This window comes from Chlorocebus sabaeus, chromosome 11 (assembly GCF_047675955.1).
Source record: "Chlorocebus sabaeus isolate Y175 chromosome 11, mChlSab1.0.hap1, whole genome shotgun sequence".
NCBI lineage: Eukaryota > Metazoa > Chordata > Mammalia > Primates > Cercopithecidae > Chlorocebus > Chlorocebus sabaeus.
Genome location: NC_132914.1, coordinates 109,561,405 through 109,582,197, shown reverse-complemented (window position 1 = coordinate 109,582,197; position 20,793 = coordinate 109,561,405). Strand labels below are relative to the sequence as shown.

The following is a 20,793-nucleotide window of genomic DNA, read 5'->3' as shown; positions in this document are numbered from 1 at the left end:
AAAAAAAAAAAGATAATCCAGCCATGCACGGTGGCTCATGCCTGTAATCCCAGCACTTTGGGAGGCCAAGGCGGGTAGATCACCTGTGGTCAGGAGTTTGAGACTAGCCTGGCCAACACAGTGAAACCCCCGTCTCTACTAAAAATACAAAAAATCAGCCAGGTATGGTGGCATACGCCTGTAGTCCCAGCTACTCGGGAGGCTGAGACAGGCGAATCACCTGAACCTGGGAGGCAAAAGTTACAGTGAGCCGAGATCACAGCACTGCACTCCAGCCTGAGCGAAAGAGCGAGACTCCGTCTCAAAAATAATAATAATAATAATAATACAAAAATTAGCTGGGCATGGTGGCTGGGGCCTGGCGCCTGTAATCCCAGCTACTTGGAAGGCTGAGTCATGAGAATCACTTGAACCCCAGAGGCAGAGGTTACAGTGAGCTGAAATCACACCACTCCACTCTAGCCTCGGCAACAGGGGCAGACTCCATCTCAAAAATATAATAAAATAAACATAAATTTAAAAAATTTTTTTTAAAAAAGGCAGTCCCTTCCCCAAATGACGGGCTGAGAATCACTAACACATGGTGGCAAAGCCTTAGGGGTAGCCACATAGACTCTGGTGCCAGATTGTCTTGGTCTGAAGCCCACCTCTCTGTGACCCTGGGCTGAGTTAAGTCCTCTCTTAAGTCCTATAAAATGGAAGGTGTAATAGTACCCATGTCATAGTGTTGTTGAGAGGATAAAATGAGTTAATATTTATAAAGTATCTAGAAGAGTGCCTGGACTTTCAGGTAGCCAAGGACAACGATGATTGCCTAAATCCATCTCTACCCACACATCCTTCAAAACCAACATAGAATTAAAAACAAAACAAGCCAGGCACAATGGTTCATGCCTGTAAATCCCAGTGTTTTGGGAGGCTGAGGTGGGAGGATTGCTTAAGGCCAGGTGTTCAAGACCAGCTTGGGCAACATAGCAAGATCCTATCTCTACAAAAAATTTAAAAAGTAGCCAGGGGCCAGGTGCAGTGGCTCAAGTCTGTAATCCCAGCACTTTGGGAGGCCAAGGCGGGTGGATCACTTGAGGTCAAGAGTTCAAGACCAGCGGGGCCAACATGGTGAAACCTTGTTTCTACAAAAATTAGCCGGGTATGGTGGCATGCACCTGCAGTCTCAGCTACTCAGGAGGCTGAGGTGAGAGAATTGCTTGAACCTGGGAGGCAGAAGTTGCAGAGAGCCGAGATTGCGCCACTACTCTCCAGTCTGGTGGACAGAGCAAGACTTCGTCTCAAAAAAAAAAAAAAAAATTAGTCAGGGATGGTGGTGTGCTCCTGTAGTCCCAGCTACTCAGGAGGCTGAGGTGGGACACCTAAGCCCAGCAGCTTGAGGATGCAGTAAGCTATGATCAAGATGCCACTGCACTCCAGCCAGAGCAAGCAGGGGACCCTGTCTCTAAGAAATACACACAAGAAAACAATAAACAAATAAAATGACATGAAAACCACACCCTCAGCTTAAGAGAATGCCCAAACTTCCAGATTACCTGTAAGCAAAAAAAGAAAATATACCAAACGTCAGTGAGTGACTGCTCATCCTCCTACTCCAAGCCTTTGTGCAAAAGAAGAGCATTCTGAGAAAAACAGCATGGTGTAGAGAACAGGGGAGCTAGTGGCAGGCCTAAAATTGCTCTAAAACCACCCCCAGAAACAGAAAGTCCACCCAAAGTGTGAAAATACTGCTGGTACATCAGAGCCCTGTTTATGGAAAGGGGCATGATTCCAGGGGGAAAGACTAAAAAGTTGTGGAAGTAAGTCAGAAAACCTAGAACAAATGCGTAATTTTTCGGGGAAATGCAGTCTACAAAAATTAACCCATTAGAGTAAGAAAACTTAGGCAGACCAATTTGTATTAAAAAAAAAATAGAGGGAGCCTCTCTGAACCTATTCTGGTTCAGAGGCTACCTGATTAAAAATAAGAAAAAAATAGAGAAAACAATTAAGGAACTACCGCACAGAAAATCACCAGGTCCAGATGGATTCCCAGTAGAATTCTACCAAACCTTCAAAGACCAAATAGTCTCAATTCTTAAAATTATTCCTGAGTACTAAAAAGAAAGGAAAACTTCCAACTTCCTTTTACAAAGTAAATATAACACTGATACCTATACCAGATAAAGACGGCACAAAGAAAAACAACAACTAGAGACCAATGGTACTCATGAATATTGATACAGAACTTCTAAACAAAATATAAAAAGAATCCAATACCACATTTAGAAAATAATGCACCATAACCAAGTGGTTAGAACCAGATATCATACCACATATCAGAATAAATTTTAGGCTGGACACGGTGGCTAATACCTGTAATCCCAGCACTTTGGGAGGCAAAGGCGGGTGGATCACTTGAGATCAGTAGTTCAAGACCAGCCTGGCCAACATAGCAAAACCCCATCTGTACTAAAAAAAATACAAAAATTGGCCAGGTGTGGCAGCAGGTGCGTGTAATACCAGTTACTCAGGAGGCCAAGGCAGGAGAATCGCTTGAACCCAGGAGTCAGGAGGCAGAGGCTGCAGAGAGCCAAGATCATTCCACTGCACTCCAGGCTAAGTGACACAGTGAGAACCTATCTCAAAAAAATAAAATAAAATAAATAATAAACATAAAAGATGAAACAATGCAATACTAGAGGAAAACATGGGTGAATTTCTTGTTAACCTTAGAATAAGGAAAGGCTTTCCACGACTCAAAATCCAGGGGCAATAAAAAAAAGATTAATAAATCTGGGATAATTTTAACATCACCTTTCATCGATAATTGAATTGCTTTTTAAGAAAAATTCACTAAATGGTAAAACCTCAAAGACTGAAGTCAGTTCTAACTTGCAATTTGAGAGTCTTTAAACAAACCATTCTTTGGAAACCAAGAAACTTAAATTCAACTCCATTCAGAGGCGGACGACTTACAACCCACAGTCCCTCCCACTGAGTTCAGTGCTATTCTCAGCCAAAAAAAACAAAAAACCTTCATGTCAATTATAAAAGCAATGACATGCCAAGGCTCAGAAAAACAGCCATACTATTAAAGCTGGATGCATATTTTGCTCTTCTAGCACTTACTCATGTTTTTCAGCCCAAAAGACTAATACCCATGTAAGGGGAGAAGTATCAGGAAAATGCTTCTGAAAACATATTTTAAAAATTTGATTTGAAGCATCTCTTGGTTATTGAAGCAACCTACACAGCCAAACCACTGTCTCAAATCCCAGAATGTCACATCTCTTGGGCAAGCTAGTTAATCTCTCTGCTTCGGTTTTTACATCAACAAAATGTGGATAATAATAGTGCTTGCCTCATAAGAAATGAGAATTAATGCACATAAAACAATTATAAAGCATATAAAACTATTAAAGCTTGTTTGCTTGTTGTTACCTTAATGAATACATAAAACTATTATTGACTATAATTTCTCTACCATGGATTGTAGGTTTCATTAATATGCAATTACTCTAGTATTAAATAACTTATTATTTAATAATCTTTATCTTGAATGCTACTTAGCCCAATATTATTGGTACCACCTGACTCTCTTTTGCCCATGTTTGTTTTATTTATTCTTTGCCATTCTGGGCCAATTTGTCTTTTTAAAGCAGAACACAATTACATTTTTTTTCTTTTTTCAAAATATTTTTATAAAATAGAGATGGGGTCCCACTATGTTGTCCAGGCTGGTCTCGAACTCCTGGGCTCAAGTGATCCTCCCACCTCAGCCTCCCAAAGTGCTGGGATTATGGGTGTAAGCCACCATGCCCAGCCTGGATTTTTTCTTTTAATTCCATCTGGGTCAGCCATTAATTGAAGGACTTAATCCATTGTCACTGACAGCTCATGTTTGGTATCATATCTGCTGATTGTTTCCTACTTTCAATTTTTTGTTTTCTGTCTTCTGCCACTTAGTGACTTCAGTGACTGTCTACTTCAGGCAGACACCTGTTTCTTATTCTAATAGGATCCCAATTATTTTAAATTATACTGGTAGCTATATTGTAGCATTTTTAAAAAACACCTTAATCCTACAGTTCCCAGGTTATTATTGAAGGGAAAATAACTTTTGCCTCTCTTGGATGGGAAGTGAAGAATTTCTGGCTGTTGCTCTACTAGTCCCCATTAAATGAAATACAGCAGGCTCAGCAGTTGCTTCATTTTAAACACCAGTTAAATAGCCTACGCCCACACAATCTACCTGATTATCTGTTCCCTGACTGTCACCACTGTCATCTCTTCTTTTTTAAAAATAGATTCTAAAAGAATTTATCATATTTGTCTTTGACCTCACCCCTGTGATGGCAGCCTCAAACATACTATTATTAACTGCTTTTATGAAGATCTTTGTACAGGGCGGGGCAAGGTGGCTCACACCTGTAATCCCAGCAGTTTGGGATGCTGAGGTGGAAGGATTGCTTGAGGCCAGGAGTTCACGATCAGCCTGGGTAACGTAAGGAGACCCCGTCTCTACAAAAAATTAAAAAATTGGTGGGGCATTGATGGCACACACTTGCAGTCCCAGTTACTTGGGAAGCTGAGATGGAAGAATTGCCTGAGCCTGGGATGTCGGGTTGCAATGAGCTGTGACTGTGCCACTGAGCTCCAGCCTGGGCAACAGCACTTTAGGAGGCCAAGGCGGGCAGATCACTTGAGGCCAGGAGTTCCAGATCAGCCTGGGCAACATGATGAAACCCCATCTCTACCAAAAATACAAAAATTAACTGGGCATGGTGGTGCGTGCCTGTAGTCCCAGCTACTTGGGAGGCTGAGGCACAAGAATCACTTGAACCTAGCAGGTGAAGGTTGCAGTGAGCCAAGATCACGCCACTGCACTCCAGCCTGGGCAACAGAGACTGTCTCAAAAAAAACAAACAAACAAACCCACAGCCTTGTATGTATACATATATACACTGACATAAATGTGCATGTGCATATACACACTCCCTCTGTGCCTGACTGTGAGACACACTCGACACACACAGAAATGGGATTCTCTTGTTTTACACTCTGATTTTTTCACATACTACAACTTGAAAATCTTTCTTTTTTTTTTTTTTTTTGTTTCGTTTTTTTGAAATGGAGTCTTGCTCTCTTGCCAGGCTGGAATGCAGTGGTGGGATCCTGGCTCACTGCAACCTCTACCTCCCAGGTTCAAGCAACTCTCCTACCTCAGCCTCCTGAGTAGCTGGCACTACAGGTGCATGCCACCATGCCCAGCTAATTTTTGTATTTTTAGTAGAGACCAGGTTTCACCATGTTGGCCAGGATGGTCTTGATCTCTTGATCTTGTGATCTGCCCCGCCTCAGCCTCCTAAAGTACTGGGATTACAGGCGTGAGCCACTGCACCCAACTGTAGATCTTTCTATATCATTACTGGGTTGGGGTTTTTTTGTTGTTGTTTTTAGACAGGTTGCACAGGTTGGAATGCAGAGGTGTGATCATGGCTCACTGCTGCCTCAACCTCCCAGCCTCAAGCAATCCTCCCACCTCAGCCTCCTGAGTAGCTGGGACTACAGGAATGCACCACTATGCCCAACTAATTTTTTTATTTTTTGTAGAAATGGAGTCTTGCTATCTTGCTCTGCCTGGTCTCGAACTCCTGGCCTCAGTCCTCCTGGCAATGCCTCCCAAAGTGTTGGGATTACACGTGTGAGCCACCATACCTGGCCCACATCCAGGACTTCTTAACATTTTACGGGGGGTTATTTTTTGTTTTTTTTTTTTGAGATAGGGTCTCACTCTATCTCCCAGCCTGGAGTGCAGTGGCACAATCATGGCTCACTATAGCCTCAACCTGCCAGGCACAAGCGATCCCTCCGATCTCAGCCTCCTCAGTAGCTGAGACCAAACCTGGCTAATTTTTTTATTTTTCCTTTGTAGAGACAGGGTCTTGCTATGTTACCCAGGCTGGCCCCAAGCTCCTGGCTTCAAGCAATCCTCCTTCTTTGGCCACGCAAAGTGTTGAGATTATAGGCATGAGCCACTGCGCCCAGCCAGTACCCTTTTTTCCAATGGCTACATAATACCCCGTTGTATGAATGTGCCATCCATAATCTGACCCTTCTTATAGGACATTTATGTTATCCTCTGGTTTTTTGTTATTACAAATAATACAGCAGAACATATCCTTCACAATCATTTTTACATACTTTTACAAATAAATCTGTAACATTAAAGTTTTAGAAATAAAATGCCTTTGTCAAGATACGGTCATGTATTGCTTAACATCAGGAATATGTTCTGATAAATGCATCATTAGGTGATTTCGTCATTGTGCAAACATCATGAAGCATACTTACACAACCTAGATGGCAGAGCCCACTGCACACCTGGGCTATATGGTATAACCTATTGCTCCTAGGCTACACACCTGTACGGCATGCTACTGTACTGAATACTGTAGTTAACTGTAACACAATGGTATTTGTGTATCTGAACACATCCATACATAGAAAAGGTACAGTTTAAATATAATATAAAAGGTTAAAAATGGTGGCCAGGTGCAGTGGCTCACACCTGTAATCCCAGCACTTTGGGAGGCTGAGGCAGGTGGATCACTTGAGGTCAGGAGTTCAAGACCAGCCTGGCCAACATGGTGAAACCCCATCTCTACTAAATATACAAAAATTAGCCAGGCTTGGTGGCATGCACCTGCAGTCCTAGCTACCCAGGAAGCTGAGGTAGGAGAATCGCTTGAACCCAGGAAATGGAGGTTTCAGTGAACCCAGATCACGCCACTATACCCCAGCCTGGGTGACAGAGCAAGATTCCATCTCCAAAAAAAAAGGTTAAAAACGGTATGTCTATACAGGACAGCTCCATTATAATCTTTTCTTTTTTTTTTTTGAGATGGGGTTTTGCTATGTTGTCCCCACTGGTCTCAAACTCCTAAGTTCAAAAGATTCTCCTGCCTTGGCCTACCAAAGTGCTGGGATTACAGACGTGAGCCACCATGGCCCGGTCCATTATATTCCTTTTTTTTTTTTTTTTTTTTTTGAGATGGAGTCTTGCCTTGTCGTCTAGACTGGAGTGCAGTGGCCCGATCTCACCTCACTGCAACCTCCGCCTCCCGGGTTCAAGCAATTCTCCTGCCTCAGCCTCCTGAGTAGCTGGGATTACAGGCACCCGCCACCACACCCGGCTAATTTTTTTGTATGTTTTTAGTTGAGATAGGGTTTTACCATGTTGGCCACACTGGCCTCAAACTCCTGACTTCAGACAATCCGCCCACCTCGGCCTCCCAAAGTGCTGGGATTACAGGCGAGAGCCACTGCGCCCAGCCCATTATATTCTTATGGGACCACCATTATGTACGCCATCCATCATCAACTGAACCATCATTATGTGGCACATAACTGTATATAATTTTTTTATTTTGACAAATATTGTCAGACCACCCTCAAAATAAGGTACTGGTCTGGATGGGCATACAGTGTGAAATCTGCTGTTTTCCCTCACTTGTGCCAATACTGCATATATTACCAGACTCTTTCATCTTTGTCTATCTGATCAATGGAAAATGATGCCATGTTAGTTTGCATTTCTTTGTAAGACTGAGCACTTTTTCATGTTTTCAGACCACTTGTTTTTCCTTTTCTGTGAGTTGTCAGTTTGTCGTTGCTCATTTCCTATTAGATTTTTTTCTTATTGATTTGTAGTTCTTGATATAACTAGAATATTACCCTTTACTGTATGTGTTGCAAATATTTGTCTCTGTTTTTTTTGGTTTTTTGCCCCCCTTTTTAGTCTGTGGTATTTTTTTTTCCTACAGAGGTTCATGTTGGCATGGTTAAATTTATCAGATTTTTCCATTATGATTTCTGGGTTTCTTGCCATGCTTAGAAACTATCTTAATTCACAGCAGTGTTGTGTGGTAGAAATTAATTAATACATGCAAAATGCTTAGCACAGAACCCGCCCTTGGAGTTTCACCTTTGGAACTAGAAATTTAGATGTCATCCGGAAGAAAACATTTAGAATAAAGTCACAGATCTTAATGGGACCCTGCACAGCATGGCCCCTGGTTGACTCTGGTTCTCTGATCACGTCTCCGATTTCCTCCAATTGCCACATGTGACTTTTACATGTGCTTTTCCCTCTGGTGGTCCCACAGTCAGATCCCCCATCCTACCTTCTCAATAAACCCCCTGCTTCTGAGGGGTGATACTCAACATAGCAACATAGCATCTAATCACACATTTCTACAGCCTCCAGGTTGAAGGCTAGGCTGGCAGTTCCATGAAGGCAAAGGACATGTCTATTTCTTTTATTGTTTTTTAGAGATAAGGTCTCGTTCTGCCCCCAGGCTGGAGCGCAGTGGCGTGATCATGGCTCACTGCAGCTCCAGCTCCTGGGCTCAAGCAATCCTCGCACCTCAGCCTCCCGAGTAGGAACATGTCTATTTCTTCACCACCGTAACCGCAGCCCCTAGCAAATGGTTAATACAGAGCAGTTCCTTACTAAACATTTGTGGCCAGAAGGGAAGGAAGAGCAATCTTGGGGTGAGCCCCATCACTACTCTCTCCTACATCCACACAGTTTCACATCTGTGACCTGGGTGGTGTCAACAGGAGGCTGTCAAGGATGACTCCAAGTTCCACGTACTCAAGAGGAAGAGGCAGAAGGTAGCTGACAAAGCCCTCTTCAAACTGGTCCCACCAGCTCTTTATGTGGCAAAAAGATGGTCATTGTTTTTAATACACAGTCTCTTCTCATCCAATCGGTGGTGATGACAAGGATATTTTTCCCTATCTGTATGCTACTGTAGTCATTTTAATAAGAATTTGCAAAGTGAATGTCTAGGGCACCTATGCATATGAGCCAAAAACTTGCCCCAAAGCCTCCCCATGCATTTGGAAACACCAAATGTTGATATCTGAAACTAACTTGCAGTCTGGGTAACAAAGTAAGACCTCATCTCCAGAAAAAAAAGAAAAAAATTTAATTAGCTGGGTGATGGCACATGCCTATAGTCATAGCTACTCTAAAGGCTGAGGCAGAGGCCAAAGGTTTGAGACCAGCCTGGGCAACAGTGAGACCTCGTCTCTAGGAAAAAAAAAAAAGTTTTTTAATTACCCAGGCATGGTGGCCCACATCTGTGGTCCCATTTACTTTAGAGGCTGAGATGGAAGGATTGCTTGAGCCCAGGCATCTGAGGCTGCAGTGAGCCATGACTGTGCCATTACACTCCAGGCTGGGTGATAGACCAAGACCCTGTCTCAAGATAAAAACAAAACAACAACAACAACAAACCTATATGAATCACAAAATAAAAAAGATGATTTATCCATACTTATATTGTTATCAACACTAATTTTTCCACAATTATGAACTGGCTCTGATAATAAGAAAAAAGCAATATATGGCCAGACATGGTGGCTCACACCTTTAATCCCAGCACTTTGGGAGGCTGAGGCAGGCAGATCACCTGAAGTCAGGAATTCAAGACCAGCCTGACCAACATGGTGAAACCCCGTCTCTACTAAAAATGCAAAAATTAGCTGGGTGTGGTGGCATGCAACTGTAATCCCAGCTACTTGAGAGGCTGAGGCACAAGAATCACTTGAACTCAGGAGACGGAGGTTTCAGTGAGCTAAGATGGTACCACTGTACTCCAGCCCGGGCAACACAGCAAGACTCTGTCTCAAAAAAGATAAATGTAATATGTTGGCTATGATACATTACAGCTGGTTAAAATTACAGCTATACTTACTGAATGTTTGCCACATGCCTGTGTGCAAAGCAGACTTGAGAAATCAAACTTTTCACTACTACATTCTGCTATTTATTTCTAAAAATTTCTTTTTTTAAATACCCTTGTTCTTGCTCTTATCTCATATTTCTAAAAATTTCTTTTTTGTTTTTTTTTTTTGGTTTTTTTTTTTTTTTTTTGAGACGGAGTCTTGCTCTGGCACCCAGGCTGGAGCACAGTAGCACAATCTCAGCTCACTGCAACCTCCACTCCCGGGTTCAAGCGATTCTCCTGCCTCAGCCTCCCAAGTAGCTGGAATTACAGGCATGTACCACTACACCCAGCTAATCTTTCTGTATTTTCAGTAGAGACAGGGTTTCACCATGTTGGCCATGGTCTCAAACTCCTGACCTCAAGTGATCTGCCCGCCTCGGCCTCCCAAAGTGCTGGGATTACAGGAGGCATGAGCCACTGCACCTGGCCCACCCTGTCTCTTAAAAAAAAAAAGTAGTTTCAACTGCCAAAGGTGAAACTAGGTAAACACCACCTACATCCATCAGCTAGATCAGCAACAGAAGATAAGGTAGGTGGTCTTCTCCTTTACCCTTTTATTAAATAAACTGTATTATTTCATTTACAACTTATAATTATGCTATCCTGTTATTAAGAACAAACAGATGAGAATAGTATTTTCAGGGAAACTTAGTAACCAGTATTTAGCACAGAAGCTGGAGACAGTAAGGACTTAATAAACATTAGTTTTCACTATTATTATCATTATTATTAGTGGATGTTATGCAGGATAGATACTTCTCATGCATAATTTTGTTAGTTTCACATAGGCAATTGTGACATGTATACCATTTAAGTTAACACTGCTTTTTCATATACTTCTTCATGGCTCTGGAACTGTCTCTACATTATTTCAAGCAATAGTTAGAGGCTGGACACGGTGGCTCACACTTGTAATCCCAGCACTTTGGGAAGCCAAGGAGGGCAGATCACCTGTGGTCAGGAGTTCAAGACCAGCCTGACCAACGTGGAGAAACCCCATCTCTATACAAAATTAGCCTGGTGTGGTGGCACATGCCTATAATCCCAACTACTCGAGAGGCTGAGGCAGGAGAATAGCTTGAACCCAGGAGGCAGAGGTTGCAGTGAGCTGAGATCACACCATTGCACTCCAGCTTGGGCAACAGGAGCAAAACTCCATCTCAAAAATAAATAAATAAAAAATATATAGTTAGAAATTGAAATGGCTATTCCATGACCATCTACTTGAGCTTTAGTAGATTTTAAACTTCCTTCCATAGCTTTTTTTTTTTTTCCAAAAAGTATTCATAATTACCAAAATGCTTCCCGGTTACAGGTTTAATACGTGTATTCAATCACTGACAATTTTGTGATTTGCAACTTGCTTATCACTAGTAAGGAGCAGTTAGAGTTAATTCGACCCTGAGAACTTAGTAAGGGAAGATAAAGAACAGTGGAATTAATAAAAATCTTTATGTAGGGCCAGCCTCAAACGTTATAAGCACTTGTAATATTAGTAAGTGAGGCAAAAAAAAAAAAGACAACACATATCTTGACCATCTCACACCTAGCATAATTTGACACAATAGGATTTAGTTTACAAACCGAACCAATAAATGAAAACTGCAGTGTAAGTACATCCATATAACCTGGGAGGAGGGGAAATGGCAAATCAGTATGGCCTCATTTGAGTTTATCAACAACTTTATTACAATTAATACAGAATGATTACAGTTAATTACAATTGACACGGAGGGTCCAGATAAGATGAGAAGAGACAAATAAATGTTCAGTCCTCACCATTTATATAGTAGGCACTTGATCAGTGGCTGCTGAGTGAATGAATTTTGATAGGAGTAAAGGATGAAAAGACACTGATGGGCTAGGCACAGTGGCTTATGCCTACAATGCCAACACTTTGGGAAACTGAGGCATGAGAATCACTTGAGCTAGGAGCGCAAGACCGGCCTGGGCAACATCGCAAGACCCCATCTCTATAAAAAATGAAAAACTTAGCTGGGCATAGTTGTATGCACCTGTGGTCCCAGTTACTCGGGAGGCTGAGGCAAGAGGATCACTTGAGCCCAGGAGTCTGAACTTTGATGAGCTATGATTGCATCATTGCAATCCAGTGTGGGTGACCGAGCAAGACCTTGTCTCAAAAAAAATAAATAAATAAATATAAAAATAAAAAAACACTGAAGGGAGGGGATAGAGAAAGAGTTACGAGGAGAGGGAAGTAAGCATCCTTCTCCTCATCTTGCTCATTCTAACACCTGCAAAACCTGCCAGCTCCCGACAATCCCTTCTAACCAGCCATCATCTAGCATTATCTATATATATATCTATATATTTTTTTGAGACAAGGTCTCACTCTGTCACCCAGGCTGGAGTTCAATGACATGATCTCGGCTCACTGCAGCCTCTACCTCCCAGGTTCAAGCAATTCTCCTGTCTCAACCTCCCAAGTGGCTGGGACTACAGGCATGCACCACCATGCCTGGCTAATTTTTGTATTTTCTGTAGAGACAGGGTTTCGCCCATGTTGCCCAGGCTGGTCTTGAACTCCTCATCTCAGGTGACCTGCCAGCCTCAGCCCCCCAAAGTACTGGTATTACAGGTATGAGCCACCGCGCCTGACCACTGTCTATATTTATTAAGGATCACTGGCCAGGTGCAGTGGCTCACACCTGTAATCTCAGCACTCTGGGAGTCCAAGGAGGGAGGATTGGTTGAGCCCCAGAGTTCAAGCCCAGCCTGAGCAACATTGTGAGACCTCATATCTACAAAAATAAAATAAAATAAATTTTAAAAGATAATAAGGTCATAATACAGCCCAGGTAGGTACCACTCATCTCATAGAAAGACACACACACACACACACACACACACACACACACACACCAGCAATTGGGGAAAAGAGCCTCAAATCAATGTCTAAAATAAGCTCCAGGGCCTATTACACATAACCCCTGTGTTAAGTGGGTTTTAAAAAATAGAAGACATAATTCCTGTCTGTAAGAGTTTACATTTCTCAGCAACAAAAAGAGAAAAAAAAAAAGTTTTGGCCAGGTGTGGCGGCTCACGCCTGTAATCCTATCACTTTGGGAGGCCAAGGCAGGTAGATCACCTGAAGTCAGGAGTTCAAGACCAGCCTGGCCAACATGGCGAAACCCTGTCTCTACTAAAAATACAAAAATTACCCAGGTGTGGTGGCACATGCCTGTAATCCCAGCTATTTGGGAGGCTGAAGCAGGAGAATCACGTTAATCAGTGGGGCAGAGGTTGCAGTGAGGCAAGATGGTGCCACTGCACTCTAGCCTGCCCTACAAGAGTGAAACTCTGTATCAAAAAAAAAAAAAAGAGTTTACAAACCTGAACTATTTGCCAGGAAATCACACCCGAAATCTGAATGCAGATCTGCAAAGGCTCGGGACTTATGTCAAGTGAGTTTTTAAAAAAGATGCTGATGAAACAAAAAGAAAATACAATGATGCTGAATATTTTATCTATGCATCCCCCTCCCCTAGTGATGTGGGGAAACAGTCAAGCTGGCCAGTAATTTCAGGAACTTCATCTCAAGGCTGCTATACTGAGAAAGGAGGTTTAGGCGGGGGGCGGTGGCCCACACCTGTAATCCCAGCACTTGGGGAGAATCGCTTGAGCCCAGGAGTTCAGACCTCATCTCTACAAAAAAATTAGCCGAATGTGGTGGTGCACGCCTGCAGTTCCAGCTACTCAGGAGGCTGAGGAGGGTGTATCCCTTGAGCCCAGGAGGTTAAGCTACAGTAAGCTATGATTGCAACATCACCCTCTAACCTGGGTGACAGAGTGAGACCTTGTCTCAAAAAAAAGAGGGGTGAAATTTAAACTAGGGATCCAAAGTCTAATTTCAGGGTGGGAGCGGTTTGAGTGATGAGAAATTATTTAATGGGTATAATTTACATTATTCAGGTGATGGTACACTAAAAGCCCAGACTTCAATGCTGGACAATAGATTCACGTAACAAAACTGCATTTGTAACCTTTAAATGTATAAAGTCTAATTTCAGTTTCTTATATGCATATAAATTTATATCTTTCTTACCTGCTACTCCAAAAAAATTATTATATTTGTTCTTGGGGAGTAAGTTTATAGTTTGTTACTTTCTACAGATTACAAGAATATTCCTCATTTCTAATCTAATTAAATTTTAATATCCTATAGTAAGAGAGTAAGTTATGCAGAAAAAAAAAAAGGGGTCAATAGGGACAAGTATAAGTAAAAGGCTACAAAAAAGTTAAATTCTTGAAAAGTGTTCTAGGCCGGGCGCGGTGGCTCAAGCCTGTAATCCCAGCACTTTGGGAGGCCGAGACGGGAGGATCACGAGGTCAGGAGATCGAGACCATCCTGGCTAACACGGTGAAACCCTGTCTCTACTAAAAAATACAAAAAACTAGCTGGGCGTGGTGGCGGGCGCCTGTAGTCCCAGCTACTCGGGAGGCTGAGGCAGGAGAATGGCGAGAACCCAGGAGGTGGAGCTTGCAGTGAGCTGAGATCCGGCCACTGCACTCCAGCCTGGGCAACAGAGCGAGACTCTGTTTCAAAAAAAAAAAGAAAAGTGTTCTAATGCATGCTACACTGTATTTCATTTAACTAGCCCCCCATTGATGAACATTTCAGCTGTCTCCAACATTTTGCCATCACCAACAATAATGCAATAAATATCTTACTGAATGTAAAAATGTTTTTGAAGTTGTTAGGCAGGGCGCAGTGGCTCATGTCTGTAATCTCCAGCACTTTGGAGGCCGAGGCGGGTGGATCGCCTGAGCTCAGGAGTTTGAGACCAGCCTGGGCAACATGGCAAAACCCCACCTCTACACACACACACACAAAATTAGCCAGACATGGTGGCATGTGCCTGCAGTCCCAGCCACTTGGGAGACTGAGGTGGGAGAATCGCTTGAGCCTGGCAGGCAGAGGTTGCAGTGAGCTGAGGTCGTGAGCCTGGGTGACAGAGTAAGACCCCATCTCAAAAAAAAAAAAAAAAAAAAAAAAGGCCGGGTGCGGTGGCTCACGCCTGTAATCCCAGCACTTTGGGAGGCCGAGGTGGGTAGATCACAAGGTCAGGAGATCAAGACCATCCTGGCTAACACAGTGAAACCCCGTCTCTACTAAAAATACAAAAAATTAGCCAGGCGTGGTGGCAGGCACCTGTAGTCCCAGCTACTTGGGAGGCTGAGACAGGAGAATGGCATGAACCTGGGAGGCGGAGCTTGCAGTGAGCCAAGATCGGGCCACTGCACTCCAGCCTGGGTAACAGAGTGAGACTCCGTCCAAAAAAAAAATTGTTAAAGCAGCTTTTTATCTTTTTTTTTTTTTAAAGCAGCTTTTTAATGGTAGTGCATAGCTATGTCTTTATAAATCACTATTTTCTCATGGAGTTTCATTGGTCAGCATCTCTGCTTTGATGACAAGACGATAAACAAAAACTACCTCCAAAAAAGACTTTCCACAAACTACTTCTACCCAAGTTCAAAGCCTCTCTCATCACTTGTCTCATCTCCCTGAATCTACTCCTGCCTCCTACAATCCTTCCTTCACAGCAGCCAGAAAAATATTTTAAAATAGATCAGCTCATGCCACTCCCCTGATCACATCCTTCTATGATTTTGCATTGCTCTAAAAATACAATCTGCACTCCTCTCCATGGTCCACATGACACTAAAGACATTAAGAATCCCTGTGTGGTCTGCTCCCACCTACCTCCCATCTTCCCAGCCTCACAGTTCCCACATGTGCTCTCTCCCAGTCTTCAATCACTCCAAGATCTTCTCCCACTTCAGCACTTTTGCATGTGCTGTTTCCTAAAACCTGGAATACTCAGTGCCTAGCACGGTACCTGGTACAGAGTTACCCCATGATAAATAGTTCTTCAATGGATGGATAGATGTTCCATTAGAGTGGGCCAGTGAGATGATAAAAACTTGAACCATTATCTTTAAAATAGACATTGTAAAGGCCAGGTACAGTGGTTAACATCTGTAATGCTAGCACTCTGGAAGGCCAAGGCAGGCAGATAGCTTGAGCCCAGGAGTTTGAGACCAGCCTGGGCAACATAGCAAGACCCTGTTTCTACAAAAGAAATAGAAAAATTGGACAAGTTTGATGCCACGTGACTGTAGTCAGTCCCAGCTACTCAGGAGGCTGAGATGGGAGGATCACTTGAGCCCAGGAGGTCGAGGCTGCAGTGAACCAAGATTATGCCACTGCACTCTCCAGCCTGGGCAACAGGGTAAGACCCTGTCTGGAAAAAAAAAAAAAAAAGACATCGTGCATGTGTATATACATGTGTAGACAGATATACACATTACAGAAACACATACAATGTGTCTTTGTGTTTATATGAGTATACAAATATACATATATACACATACATTCTTAACAGTATAATCTATACCAATAAATTTCCAATTTCAGGCTGGTGTGGTAGCTTATGCCTATAATCCCAGCCCTTTGGAAGGCCAAGGTGGGCAGATTACTTGAGGCCAGGAGTTCGAGGCCAGCCTGGCCAACATGGTAAAACCCCATCTCTACTAAAAATATAAAAATTAGCCAGACTTGGTGGCATGCACCTGTAATCCCAGCTACTTGGGAGGCTGAGGCACAAGAATTGTTTGAACCCAAGAGGTGCAGGTTGCAGTGGGCCAAGATTATATCACTGCACTCGAGCCTGGATGATGGAGTGAGACTCTATTTAAAAAAAAAAAAATTCAAATTTCATTTTGGTACTAGCTTTATCAAATTAATTTGATGCTGGCATAAAAGTCTGTCTCCCTCCCTAAATTCAGTGCTCCTCACGAACATGGATAGTATTTTTCCTATTTCAGTGTTGTCAAAGAGCATCAGATATACACATTTGCTCAAGGCACAAAGTCCTCCAAAATTCACAGTAAGAACTGGGCTGCATTTTAGGGCATCTGAATCCATTTCAGGGTCTCCAATCCTTGGTTGGGGTCCACAACACCCAGAGACCTTGCCAACATCACTTTTTGCCTCTTTCTTCCTTAAAAACGTTGGCGTTGAATGGCAAGTGCTGTCTGTGTTTCCCAGAGGGAAGGGGAATAAACTGAGTGTCTCTATTGTTCTGTGGCTGCCTAACACAGTACACCACGGCCTGCTAGGAACAATTACAAACATGAGTTGGCTCTGCTTTTCCAGCATCATGTGCCACTCATAACAGTCTCCACATTGACCATGGACATGAGGGATAAGTCATCTTAGCAGCGGCCCCTGCACTTGAGCAACTCTAACCAAAAACTTGGCCTTACATCGGGACCTAACGTTAATAAAGACATCTCAGTTTCAACTGGAAAGACACAGAACTGTTACTTTTCAGCAAGGCAAGTTTATTTACTCCTGCAGGAGATAAACAAACGTGGCCACCAGAGAGAGCCCAGGACAAAATGTACTTGACCTGCAAGAGATAAACCAAAAGCCTCCAGTCTCAGAACAAGCTCAATTTTCTGCCCCTCTCAGCTCATCATCGCGTATGGATTTCAGAGGAACAAAAACAGATGTAAAGGAGGTACCACATGCTGAAGGAAGAGTTGGAAAATACAGGCAGCTTTGTTGGTTTCACAAAGGCAGAGAAGGGCAGAGAAGCAACCTCAAAATCTAAACCCAGTACTATCACTGCTACATGATCAAGGAAGGAGTCACTTAATTGCTCAATGCCTTAGTTTCCCTACCTATGATGCTGAGAGATATCAGTACATTGAGTATACTTACATTTTAATTACTGGATGCATATAAAAGTCTAACCCAAAAGGAGTTATTTTGATAATTAAGCAAAACAAAATTCAGACCACTAATCGTCATTCAGGTGTCAGCTCATACGATCACCTTCTCTAAATTACCTATCAAAACTAACTGCATTCTCCCATCCTCACATTTCTGTAGGAATTTTTTCCCTCCTAGAATTTATTACTACCTGAAATTGTCCTATTTAGTCATGTGTTTGTCTCTCTCTCAGCCATGAAAATAGCAATATTGGCTGGGCGTGATGGCTCATGCCTGTAATCCCAGCACTTTGGGAGGCTGAGGCAGGTGGATCACCTGAGGTCGGGAGTTCGAGACCAGCGTGGCCAACATGGAGAAACCCCATCTCTACTGAAAATACAAAATTAGCCAGACGTAGTGGCGCATGCCTGTAATCCCAGCTACTCGGGAGGCTGAGGCAGGAGAGTCGCTTGAATTTGGGAGGCAGAGGCTGTGGTGAGCCGAAATCGTGCCATTGCACTCCAGCCTGGATAACAAGAGTGAAACTCCGTCTCAAAAAAAAAAAAAAAAAAAGGGAAAGAAAGAAAGAAAGAAACTAGCAATATTTTCCTATCTTACTGCTTTATCCTGCCTGGCTCATTAACTTCCTGTTGAATGAATTAATACTAGGTTAAAGTAATTTGAAGGCCAGACACAGTGGCTCATGCCTGTAATCCCAGCACTTTGGGAGGCCAAGGCAGGAAGATCGCTTGAGCCCAGGAGTTTGAGACCAGTCTAGCCAACCTGGCAAAACTCTGTCTCTACAAAAAAATACAAAAATTAGCCGGGTGTGGTGGTACACACTTGTAGTCCCAGTAATCGGCAAGCTGAGGAGGAAGGATGGATTGAGCCTAGGAAAACAAGGCTGCAGTGATCACACCACTGCACTCCAGCCTGGGCAACAAAGCGAGACTCTCTCTATCTCAAAAAAACATAATAATAACAATAATAATAAAATTCTAGGGCTGGGCAGGGTGTCTCACGCCTATAATCCCAACACTGCAGTAGGCCAAGGTGAGAGGATCGCTTGAACCCAGGGGTTTGAGACTGCCCTGGACAACACAGTGAGACCCCATCTCTATTCAAACAATTTAAAAATTTAAAAAAATAATAAAATTTTAGGAGATATAAACTAATATATAGTGACAGAAAGCAGAACAGTGGCTGTCTAAGAACAAACGAGGGATTACAAAAAACATGAGGCAAAATTACGAGGGGCAATATGTGTTCATTATCTTGACTGTGGTGGTGGTTTCCCAAGTGTATATGTATGTCAAAACTGATCAAATTGTACATTTAAATATATGCATTTAATTGCATGTCATTTATAGCTCATTAAGGCTGGTTAATAAAAGACTTATAATCTAAAAAATGATAAATCATTCAAAATTCTGTGTATTATGTTCACAATCTGGCTTTTTGGGTGGTACACAATACCAGGGCTGGAGGGGAAAAGGAACTACTCCATTTCAAACTGTCATCTTTACCACTTGCTGCTTTGACTATGCCCACACTTCCATGCTTCTAAACTAACAAACTGGACAATGTAGGGTCTATTACTACACAGATCTTTTCCCAACCCTCAGCCCCCTAAAGCAGCAGATCCTTACTTGTCTGGAAGAGCAGACACCAGGAACAAAAGGCTCAATGACTATTAGACAGATTAAAGAATAGACAACTGTTTATTTAAAAGCTCCCTAAAGAATCAGAACATTTGAGGCTATACACTGTTCCGTTGAAATGCAGTTATATATTACCCAGATCCGCAAGCACTTGCCAACAGACCTGTCCAAGTCACTCACTTCCTACGAGTTCTGTTTTCTTTTTTCTCCCCTTTTTAAATTCCAGATCCATGTAAGAATAACATGCCAGGTCTGTTTGGAGGAGACATTCCTAATATTTTGAAAAATCTCATTCAGGCCAGGTGCGGTGGCTCACGCTTGTAATTCCAGCACTTTGGGAGGCCGAGGCAGGCAGATCTCGAGGTCAGGAGTTTGAGACCAACCTGGCCAACACAGTGAAACCCCGTCTCTACTAAAAATACAAAAATTGGCCCGGCACGGTGGCTCATGCTTGTAATTCCAGCACTTTGGGAGGCCGAGGCGGGTGGATCACAAGGTCAGGAGATCGAGACCATCCCGGCTAACATGGTGAAACCCCGTCTCTACTAAAAATACAAAACATTCGCCAGACGTCGTGGCGGGCACCTGTAGTCCCAGCTACTTGAAAGGCTGAGGCAGGAGGATGGCTTGAACCCGGAAGGCGGAGCTTGTAGTGAGCCAAGATTGCCCCACGGCACTCCAGCCTGGGCAAGAGAGTGAGACTCTGTTTCAAAAAAAAAAAATTAGCCGGGCATAGTGGCACGCCAGTAGTCCCAGCTACTTGGGAGGTTGAGGCAGGAGAATCGCTTGAACCTAGGAGGCGGAGGTTGTGGTGAGCCAAGATCGTGCCACTGCACTCCAGCCTGGGCTGTTAACAGAGTGAGACTACGTCTCAAAAAAAGAGAAAAAAAAAAGAAAGAAAAAAAAATCTCATTCAAATAGCCTCAATAGCTTGAATCGTTTTTTAAATGTCTGAGACAGTGACCATAATTGAACAACCATGGAAAAGAATAGACAATGGGTCTTAAGTGTGAGTGGTATATAGAGTGATTATATAAAATAGCAGGATCATTATCTGAAAACAAGTCACACTACTGTTTGACAACAAAATTAAGGCTTACAAGTGGTTAGCAATAGTTACAAAATAATAGAAGCAACATAGTGATTAAAAGTAGGGATTCTGTCTCCACCACCTACTAGCTGTGAGGTTAAGCAATCTACTTAACCTCTCCGAAACTCGGTTTACTCATCTTTACAATGGGGATAATAGTAGCCATCTGATAGGGCTGTCGTCAGAACTAAGCAAATGTTAGCTATTAGTAGTAATATTACCCTGATCTTTCAAAGGATCTCATTAACTCACTAATTCTCCTTAGTTTCAAATCTTGTCATTTACTCGCAATGTTGCTTCTGGGCCTCGGTTTCCTCATCCATAAAACGGGTACCAGTAAAGTGACCTGACTGTTAAGGTTGCAGTGGATTAAATAACGAGATGCGGCTCCCTTCCTTTCCATCTCCCAAAGCGAAGATCGCAGAGGAAGGAAATACTTCTAGTGGCTGCAGATACAGTCAGTTTTTCCATTTCTGGCACGTGAGGGGTGGGAGTAAAAGAAGACACAAAGGG

The 20,793-nt window shown here is 42.8% G+C and overlaps 1 protein-coding gene across 2 annotated transcripts in view; it reads right to left on the bottom strand.

Moving 5' to 3' along the window:
* Positions 1–20,793, bottom strand: part of PTPN11 (protein tyrosine phosphatase non-receptor type 11) — a 96,344-nt gene that overhangs the window by 74,857 nt on the left and 694 nt on the right. The window lies entirely within an intron of this gene.